Source organism: Saimiri boliviensis, chromosome 9 (assembly GCF_048565385.1).
Source record: "Saimiri boliviensis isolate mSaiBol1 chromosome 9, mSaiBol1.pri, whole genome shotgun sequence".
Taxonomy (NCBI): Eukaryota; Metazoa; Chordata; class Mammalia; order Primates; family Cebidae; genus Saimiri; species Saimiri boliviensis.
Window position 1 is genome coordinate 127,143,572 of NC_133457.1, and position 8,170 is coordinate 127,151,741.

General features: G+C 63.4%; 1 pseudogene; it reads left to right on the top strand.

Annotated features, from left to right (window-relative positions):
- The first annotated feature begins 364 nt into the window (after positions 1-364).
- On the top strand, positions 365-4,114 carry LOC120367878 (uncharacterized; annotated as a pseudogene).
- The last annotated feature ends 4,056 nt before the right edge of the window (positions 4,115-8,170 follow it).

Consider the following 8,170-nt stretch of genomic DNA (forward strand, 5'->3'; position numbering starts at 1 on the left):
GGTGTGCCTTCTATGGCTGTGGAAGCAAAGTGCAGGTGGGCTGGCTGCGTCCTGTGTGGGGAACCCCAACCTGCTGTCTCCTCCAGGTGCCCCCCAAGCCTGCACTCTGGGCGCTCCTGCTGGCGCTGCTGGGGACAGCGCCAAGCCGCGCCCAGTCCCCCGCCTGCAGCGTCCCCGACGTGCTCAGCCACTATCGCGCCATCATCTTCGAGGATCTGCAGGCCGCCAAGAGGTGGGGCGGGGCGGGGGCCGAAAGGACCAGGCCAGGCTCCAGACCCTTTCATTTCATGCAGAAAAACCTGACTCGCCCCGGGGGCTCCGGACGACGGCGACGGCCTGTGGCCTCCTGCGGCGCCCAGAAGGTATGGAGGAGGCGCCCCTGCCCGTGCTCGCCGCCGGCTCCTCTCAGTCTCCCCCGACCCGCCTTCCTCCCTTCCCTCCCCAGGAGCACGGTATCCTCCTGTCCATCTCGTCCCTGGGTCGGACTCTGCGCCGGGCGGTGGCCGGGGGCCGCCGCGGGGCCCTGGAGAGAGCGGCTTGGACGGCGGCGGTGCGCACCGAGGCGGTGATGCGGCGCCACTGCAGGACGCTGCGGCAGGTGTGCGCACACCTCCCCAAAACCCACGGGGGCTCCCCCGGCCTAGGCTGGGGTCGGGCCGGGCTGGGCGCGGGGGCTGCGCGTTCGCTGACCGCCCTGTCCCCGACAGCGGAGCCGGCGGCCCGAGAGGCCCCGTGCCCGGCGTCGCGGCGGCCGGAGGCAGCTCCTGCTGCGCGCCCTGGACGCCGTCGCCACCTGCTGGGAGAAGCTCTTCGCGCTGCGCGCCGCGGCCTCCGGGGGCTCCTAGCGCGGCCCGCCCAGGCCCAGCCTCCGGCGAGCGCCCCGCGCGGCAGATCCCGTCGACCTGCTGGCGACCTCGGCCCCTCGCTCGACGCAGCCCGCGTGCCCCGGACGGCCCGGAGCTTGGGGAGAGCGCGCCCGGCCGCCGCTGGGTCTCGGAGGAGGCGCGCCCTTCCCGCGCCGGAGGCCTCAATAAACGGAGCTGGCGTCGCGGCTCCCGCACTCCCTTCGCGCGCCTCTCTGTGGGCCCGGGGCCGCCCGGGTCTGCGCCTCGAGGGCGGGAGCGGTGGAGGGGAACGCGGGACCGGCACTTCCCGTCGTACCTGGACGGGGCGGGGCCGCCGCTCCCAACCTCGGGCAGCAGAGGGCGGGCGCGGGACGCTGGGCGCGCTCGGCTCGGTGCGCTGCTCACGGCTGGGCGGAGGGCAGATCGGGGGACTCCTGGGGCCCCTAAAACGTCACGTATCCGTCCTGCTCCGCTTTGGACCGGGGCAGGGGGTGGAAATTGAGGGGAGGGGAAGGCTGAACTTGGCGAATTCGGAGCAAAACAACCGGATAAAGGAAACGGGCCCGAAGGGAAGCGGGAGCTGCGGGCCCTGGCTGTGAGCTTGGCCAGGCTATTTCCTGCTGCCGCAGGAGGGGTGGCCACGGCCTGGGCGCAGAGACTGCCCAGCCCCCTCTGCAGGACTGGCCAGGCTGGCCGGGGATCTGCTTTCTGGCCCCTGGAACCCTCCATTTGCTGGGGGACTGAGCCCTGGTTCCCCCATCTGATCCACAGGTCTGAAAGAAGCAACCTCCTAAGCTGACCCTGACCCAGCCCCACACACCGTGTCAATGCATTTAGCCTGTGCCACGGAGCTACTGTTTCTGTTTCACAGATTGGGAAACAAGCGCGGGGAGGTTGTGCGACCCGCCCCAGACCGCACAGCCGGCAGTGTTAGAGCTGGCCTTGGACCCAGGCCCAGGGTCCTCGGCCTGGAGGCTGGGGAGCCAAGCTTCCTGGACTTAAGAGCCTTGACAGAGTCCCTGGCCAAGCACCCAGCAAGTGTTGCCAGGCCTAGTTCTGCGGTGCCTGCTCTGTGGCGGCCAGCATGGGCAAGTGTAGGAGGGATGACGGGGAGAGGCGGGGTGCAGGAGCCCCGGCTGGAGCCAAAGCACTTCACGGAGGCACTTGGACGTATCCCAAGGCAGCGGAAGGTCTTTGGTGAAGGAGGATGTTAGAGTGGGGATTTAGAAAGATCCCCGTGGCTTGTATGGAGGGCTGGTGAGGATGAAGGGGTGAGGACAGGTCCAGGCTGCCCAGGGTCCTGGCTGGAGTACCTGGGTGGGGCTCTGGGGAGCACTGCAGAGGGAGTGGGTCTGTTTGAGGTCCCTGAGGGAGCTGGGGCACCACGGACACAGCTGGGCTCAGCTGGGCGTGCTGGGGTTTGGAACATAAGATATAGACAGAAGAGCGTGTCTGGGAGGCAGCTGAGTTGGGGCCTGGAGAGAGAGTTCAGGAGTCTGGGCTGGGCTCAGGGACAGAATGGGGACCGGCCCTCCGTGAAGGCTCCCACTCTCGTTTCCCCAAGGGCAGCTGGCTTCTTGCACTTGGACCTACTCCAACCCCTGGGCCATGGGGAGAGCACTCCTCTCCAGTCCTAGGACCCACGCGTGGCCTCCCGGGCCGTTCCGCAGCTCCTGCCCACCCACAGTGGGCTGTTCAGAGTAATCGGAGGCAACAGAAACAGCTCCCTCAACCCCAACTGAGAAAGGTTCAAACAAGCCACAGCCTCCTGGGGGCAGGAGGAGGAACAGATGCCTCAGGCTTCTGGGGACGCATGTCCATGACTAGTCCTGGACGTCGACCACAAGGATGTGTGAGAAGCCCTGCATCCTGGCCCCTGGCCCCTTCCCCTCATGCAGGATGGGACAGAGTTCACTGGTCCAGGGTGGGGACATCCCAGCTAGACTAGGTCTGGGGGCCTGTGGGGCTGCACGAAGTGTCTCAGAGCTACCGAGAGCCATAAAGACTAGGAGAGACACTGCAGGTGCCTGCTAAGATCCGAGAGGCTCAGCACTGGGACCCTGTGGATACTTCCCATGGCTCCTGTGTAGCTCCATGAGGACAGAAGCACATCTCTTTCACCTTGGCAAGCCAGCACCTGGCCCAGGTACCACATGAGCTGCTCAAGAGATGTTTGTTGGCTGGAACTGACCAGAACTAACCCAGAGATGGAAAGAGACACAGTGGCCCCAACGGCCGATAGGGACGGAGCTGTCGGCCACGGGGCCACTGAGGGCAGATCCCACGGACTGGCCCTGTATATCCATAGACCCTGTATATCCATAGGGTGATGCCTTCCCTGCAGAGGCCCCGGGCAGGTGGCCTGGGCCTAGTTCTTTGTTAAATACTGTTGCTGGGTTGAGGCTGCACACAGTACCGTCCTGACCCACCCTCCTGCCTCCTCCTGGCTCCTCCAGGGAGGTGGGGCCTGTGCCAGGGTGACAGATGGGCCTGCAGGGCATGGCTTTGATTGTGCAACTTCCCACAGCCCAGGAGCCAGGCCCCTCCGTGCGCAGCGCTGGGAGGAGGGGGCCCAGCAGGCTTTGAAGGGGGCCCGGCTCCCCAGGCCTCCCCACACTGGGAGTCTTTGAAAGAACATCTGGAACTCGGGCAGCTGGCTAACTAGTCTCTGGATTTGCAAAACCAAAAGTTAATCCTGACTCTGCTTCTTGTGTGTTCCCCACCCCTGCTCCCAAGCTCCTCTCTCCCCACCCCACCTCCACTTCTGCAGGGGTGGGGGCTGCAGCCTCTCACGGTCTCCCGAAGCACCTTCTCCCCTCCCCCCCACCACGGCCTGGGAGTTTTGCTGAACTGGGCTGAGCTGAGCAGAGGGAGGTGGTGGGAAGGATGGCTGCTGCCGGTGTCCCTGCCATGCCGGGGCCCTGGGAGAGGACCGGACAGACCACCCCAGCACGGCTGGAGATGGCTGGGTGGCCATGTGAGTGGTCCCAGGCGGAAGCAGCTGCACAGACCTGGGAGGTGCCTGGCCTTTGCGGGCCCTGAGCCCTGCAGGTGTGCAGCGAGGCCCCCCGCTCCAGCTGTGGCTGACTCGGAAACGAGTCCCCCCAACTCCAGGAAACACATACTCACTGGTGGGGATACCAGGTGCTGGGCCCATTGTCTATGCCGGTGCCTTCAGGGCCTTAGGGGGGCCCAGCGACAGCCCCCATCCTGCCCCCTCCCCAGGAAAAGACCCAGCTTTGTAAACACAGAAACAACCATCGCTCCCCCCCCACCCCCCCACCCCCCCACCCCCCCACCCCGCTCCCCGTTAAAATCCCGGAAGAACCAGCAGGAGGTCGCACCTGCTGGGGGACGTGAGTCCTTGTTTCGGGGAAATGAGGAGGTCAGGCCTGTGGGGGCGGGGCAGAGCCGCGGCTGGGGGGCTGGGTGCCCTGGGGCTGGACGCGGGTGCCGGGGTCCCGCCTCGCCCGGTCGGGAGGTCCCGTCACGGGCCTCCTCGCGGCCTCCCCGCCCGGCCCGACTGTGACAGCTGCGGTCAGGGCTCCCCGCCAGGTGAGCAGGCCCCGACCTCGGGCCGCCCCTGGCGCCCCCTGCCCGGCGTGAGGCCAGGGGTCCGGACTGCGGCCCGAGATAAGCGCCGCGCCCGCCGCCGCTTCCTGCACTTCCAGCGCCTCCGCCGCGCGCGGCTTCCTGTTTTCTGGAGCTGGCGGGCGGGGTCGGGGGCGACGAACGCGGTCCTGGGAGACGGGGTGGGGTGGCGGGGGTGGGACGGGTCTTGGGAGACCGGACGGGTCTTGGGGGATGGGGCGGGGGCGGGAGGGGAATCGTGGGGGAGGAAAGAGGCGTCGTGGGGACGGCGCGGGGGTCCTGAGAGACGGGGCGGGGTCGCGGCGGGCGCGTCCGGAGGAACAGAAGTCGGGGAAGCGGGGGCGGGGGCTCACGCCTGTAATCCCAGCACTTCGGGAGGCCGAGGCGGGCAGATTGGGAGTTCGGGACCAGCCTGACCAACGTGGTGAAATCCCGTCTCTACTAAAAATACAAAAATGAGCCGGGCGTGGTCCTGTGCACCTGTAGTCCCAGCTACTCGGGAGGCTGAGGCAGGGGAATCGCTTGCATCTGGGAGGTGGAGGTCGCAGTGAGCCGAGATGACGCCACTGCACTCCAGCCTCAGCAACAGAGAAAACTCTGTCTCAAAAAGTAAAAATGAACCCGGGTTTCCCCGTGCTCCCCTTCTGCATGGCTGGAGCTGGCCCCTAGGGCTCCCTCCCGGGCCTGGGGCGGAAGTGGTGGGTGGGCTGGATGGAAGGTTGGTCCAGTCCCTGTAGAGCAGGCGTCCCCAAACTTTTTACACAGGGGGCCAGTTCACTGTCCCTCAGACCGTCGGAGGGCCGCCACATACTGTGCTCCTCTCACTGACCACCAAGGAAAGAGCTGCCCCTTCCTGAAGTGCGGCGGGGGGCCGGATAAATGGCCTCAGGGGGCCGCATGTGGCCCGAGGGCCGTACTTTGGGGATGCCTGCGGTAGAGCCTTAGTTTTTTTGGGGGGTCTGTTTGGGATTGGAGGTTCGCAGCTCTGGACCCCCCTTTCTGGGGCAGCTGGTTCTAGCATATGAGTTCAAGGTACTTAACCTATTCTTCATAATTTGTTATTAGAGATATGCATTTTTGTAATTTTAATAAAAACACAATTACACAAAACATTGTACACAAATGTTCATAGCAACATTATTCACGATGGCCGAAAAGTAAAAGCCATCGGTGTCCATCAGTTGCTGAATAGAATGTGCGATATCCTCGCGTGGATATACAAGGCGGGAATGTTACTCAGCCACAAAAGGAATGCAGCACTGACACAGGCCACAACATGGGCGAACCTCAAAAGTGTGCAGGGTGAGCCACGCCAGACACGAAAGGCCACGAGTGTACAGTATATTATCCCATGTGTAAGAAATGTCCAGGCCAGGCGCAGCAAAGCTAGAGACCAAAAGCAGTTCAGTGTTTATTGGGGGCAGGGGGAAGGAAAGACTAGGGAGTAATGGGTTTCTCTTGAGGGTGGTGAAAAGCCCTAAAATTAAAGCTGGGCATGGTGGTGCACACCTGCCGTTCCAGTGAGGCAGGGTCACTGCTGTGAACAGCCACTGCAGTGTAGCAGCCGGGGCAGAGCAGCAAGACCCCGTCTCAAAAAAAAAAAAAAAATTAGAGGCCAGGTGTGGTAACTCATGTCTTTAAGTCCAGCGCTTTGGGAGGCCAGGTGTTCAAGACTAGCCTGGGAAACGTGGGAGTCTACAGCAAACCAACAAGGAACATAGCTCCGAGGTAGAGCATTTGACTGCAACAGCCAGAATGCTCTAAAATTAGATAGTGGAGACGGTTTTCACCCTTGTGTATATAGCAGAATCACCCCACTGCACGCTTAAAAGTTCATGTAGGCTCTGTAGAATGTAAGCGGAGTGGTTGGGTTTCCCGGGGTGTGTGTCCTGCTGAGTGGTGCGGCCCACGTCGCCACACACGTGCCCTCCTTGCTGTCCTAGCAGGACCTTGCTGGGGTCAAGTAAGCTTATCGTCTGGTGTGTGGCCGGGTGTCTGTGTGTCTGTTGCTGTTCCCAAGGGTGTGCAAAGTGATGACCATATCTGCTGGGGAGAGGGGTGCCCCATACCTGTCCTCAGCCCCCATTTTCTCTGACCCTGTACCTGGGCAGCCTGCTGGGCAGAGTGCAACCCCTCACTCAGGTCACTCTAGGGACAAGCTGGGTCCTGGGCATGGAAGGTGGGAGGGGAGCTGGGGCCAGTGCCAGGCAGGGCTGCTACAACTTCCCACTTCCCGCCAGGAGCTAAGGCCTGACTCAGCAGGAGTAGGGGTGGAGACTTCCCTCGGACCCTCAGGGAAGAAGACAGATGGGGCCAGGAGGGGGAGGGGTGTGCAGCTGGTGCCAGGGCTGGAGTACCCAGGCCCTGGGGCGGTGGTTCTGCCTAGGAGGGCTGTTCAGCCCTTGGTGGGTAGAGGGGAGATTTCCGGGCTGGGCCTGGAAGACGCTCCTGTAAGGAGACCCTGCCCACCGCTGCCGAGGAGCTGCTATTGGAACCAGGTGCCCTCAGCGGAAGCCCCTTTCATGTCCCCTTCTGATCCTTCCGGGCATTTCCAGCTCTGGGCTGGGACGTGCTTCAGCTTGGGCCCCCCACCGGCCCCCCACCCTGGCACTTGGGGCAGAGGCTTCTCACAAGTACCCACTCTGTCCCCTCGTCACAGGGACCATGAGGCTGTGTTGCCAGCCAAGGCAACCGCCAAGCTCTCCACCGCATTGGCCTGGAGGTGGGTGCAGTGGGGGTGAGGAGTCCAGAATAGGGGATGCGTGCTGGCCGTGAGGGGGATCTCCCCAGGTTGGCTGGCTGTCGGGCACTCTTCTGTGTTTGTGTCTGTGGGTGTTGCTGGGGTGGGTGTGGCTGGGGAGATGCCCAGCCCAACACTGGAGGCTGGCGGGGACTAGGGGCAGGTGCGGGGGGCTGTTCACATGAATTCAGGCAGCAGGACAGGCTGGGTCTGCTCTCTTTCCTGGTCCGTGGTGTAGGGTAGGGGAAGGCAGGTAATCTCATGCCTGGGTCAGCCACTTGTAGACTCTGGCTGCAGGGTCACTCTCTGGCTGAGGTCCCCATCTGTGCTGAGGCTGTGAAGGAGGTGCACCTTGGGCCTGCTGACCCCAGGGCTCCAGGGATGGGCCAGGGCAAGAGTCGGGGCCATGAGAGCTGGGTGTGGCTTGCACACTTTCTCGGTGGTGAGCATTCATCTCCTGGTGAGAGCCCAGGAAGAGTCTGCATTGGTGCCTCAGAGATGCCCCCGAAAGACAGCTGTGGCTGGACGGGGCCACCCTGGTGTGTGTCCCTTTGGGTCTCACCTTCTCTCCCTCCCTGCTGTGCCTGCCTCTCTACCTCTGAGCCTGTCCTACCCTCTTCAGCAAGTCTGCTTCTGTCTCCTCTGCATACCTCTGTCCCTTTGTCTTTGAGTTCTGTGTGCTCTGCTGCAAATGGGTTGGGGAAGGGGTCCCAGGTGCAGCCCCCTACTGGGGGCCCATCTGAGGGATGGCACTCATGCTGATTAATACAGAGGTGACATGCCCTGCTCGAGGGGAGGGTCCCTGTAAAATACCCCATCCCACCCCCCCACACACACACTCGGGCAGCAGACCCACCTGCATGCACACAACCCCATGCCCACCCCGCCCAGGCTGGCTGCACATCCACATGCCATACATGCCACTACCTGCATGAGGGCCACACGGAGTCCCACTCACACACATGCAGAATCACACAGGCATGCAACACACTCT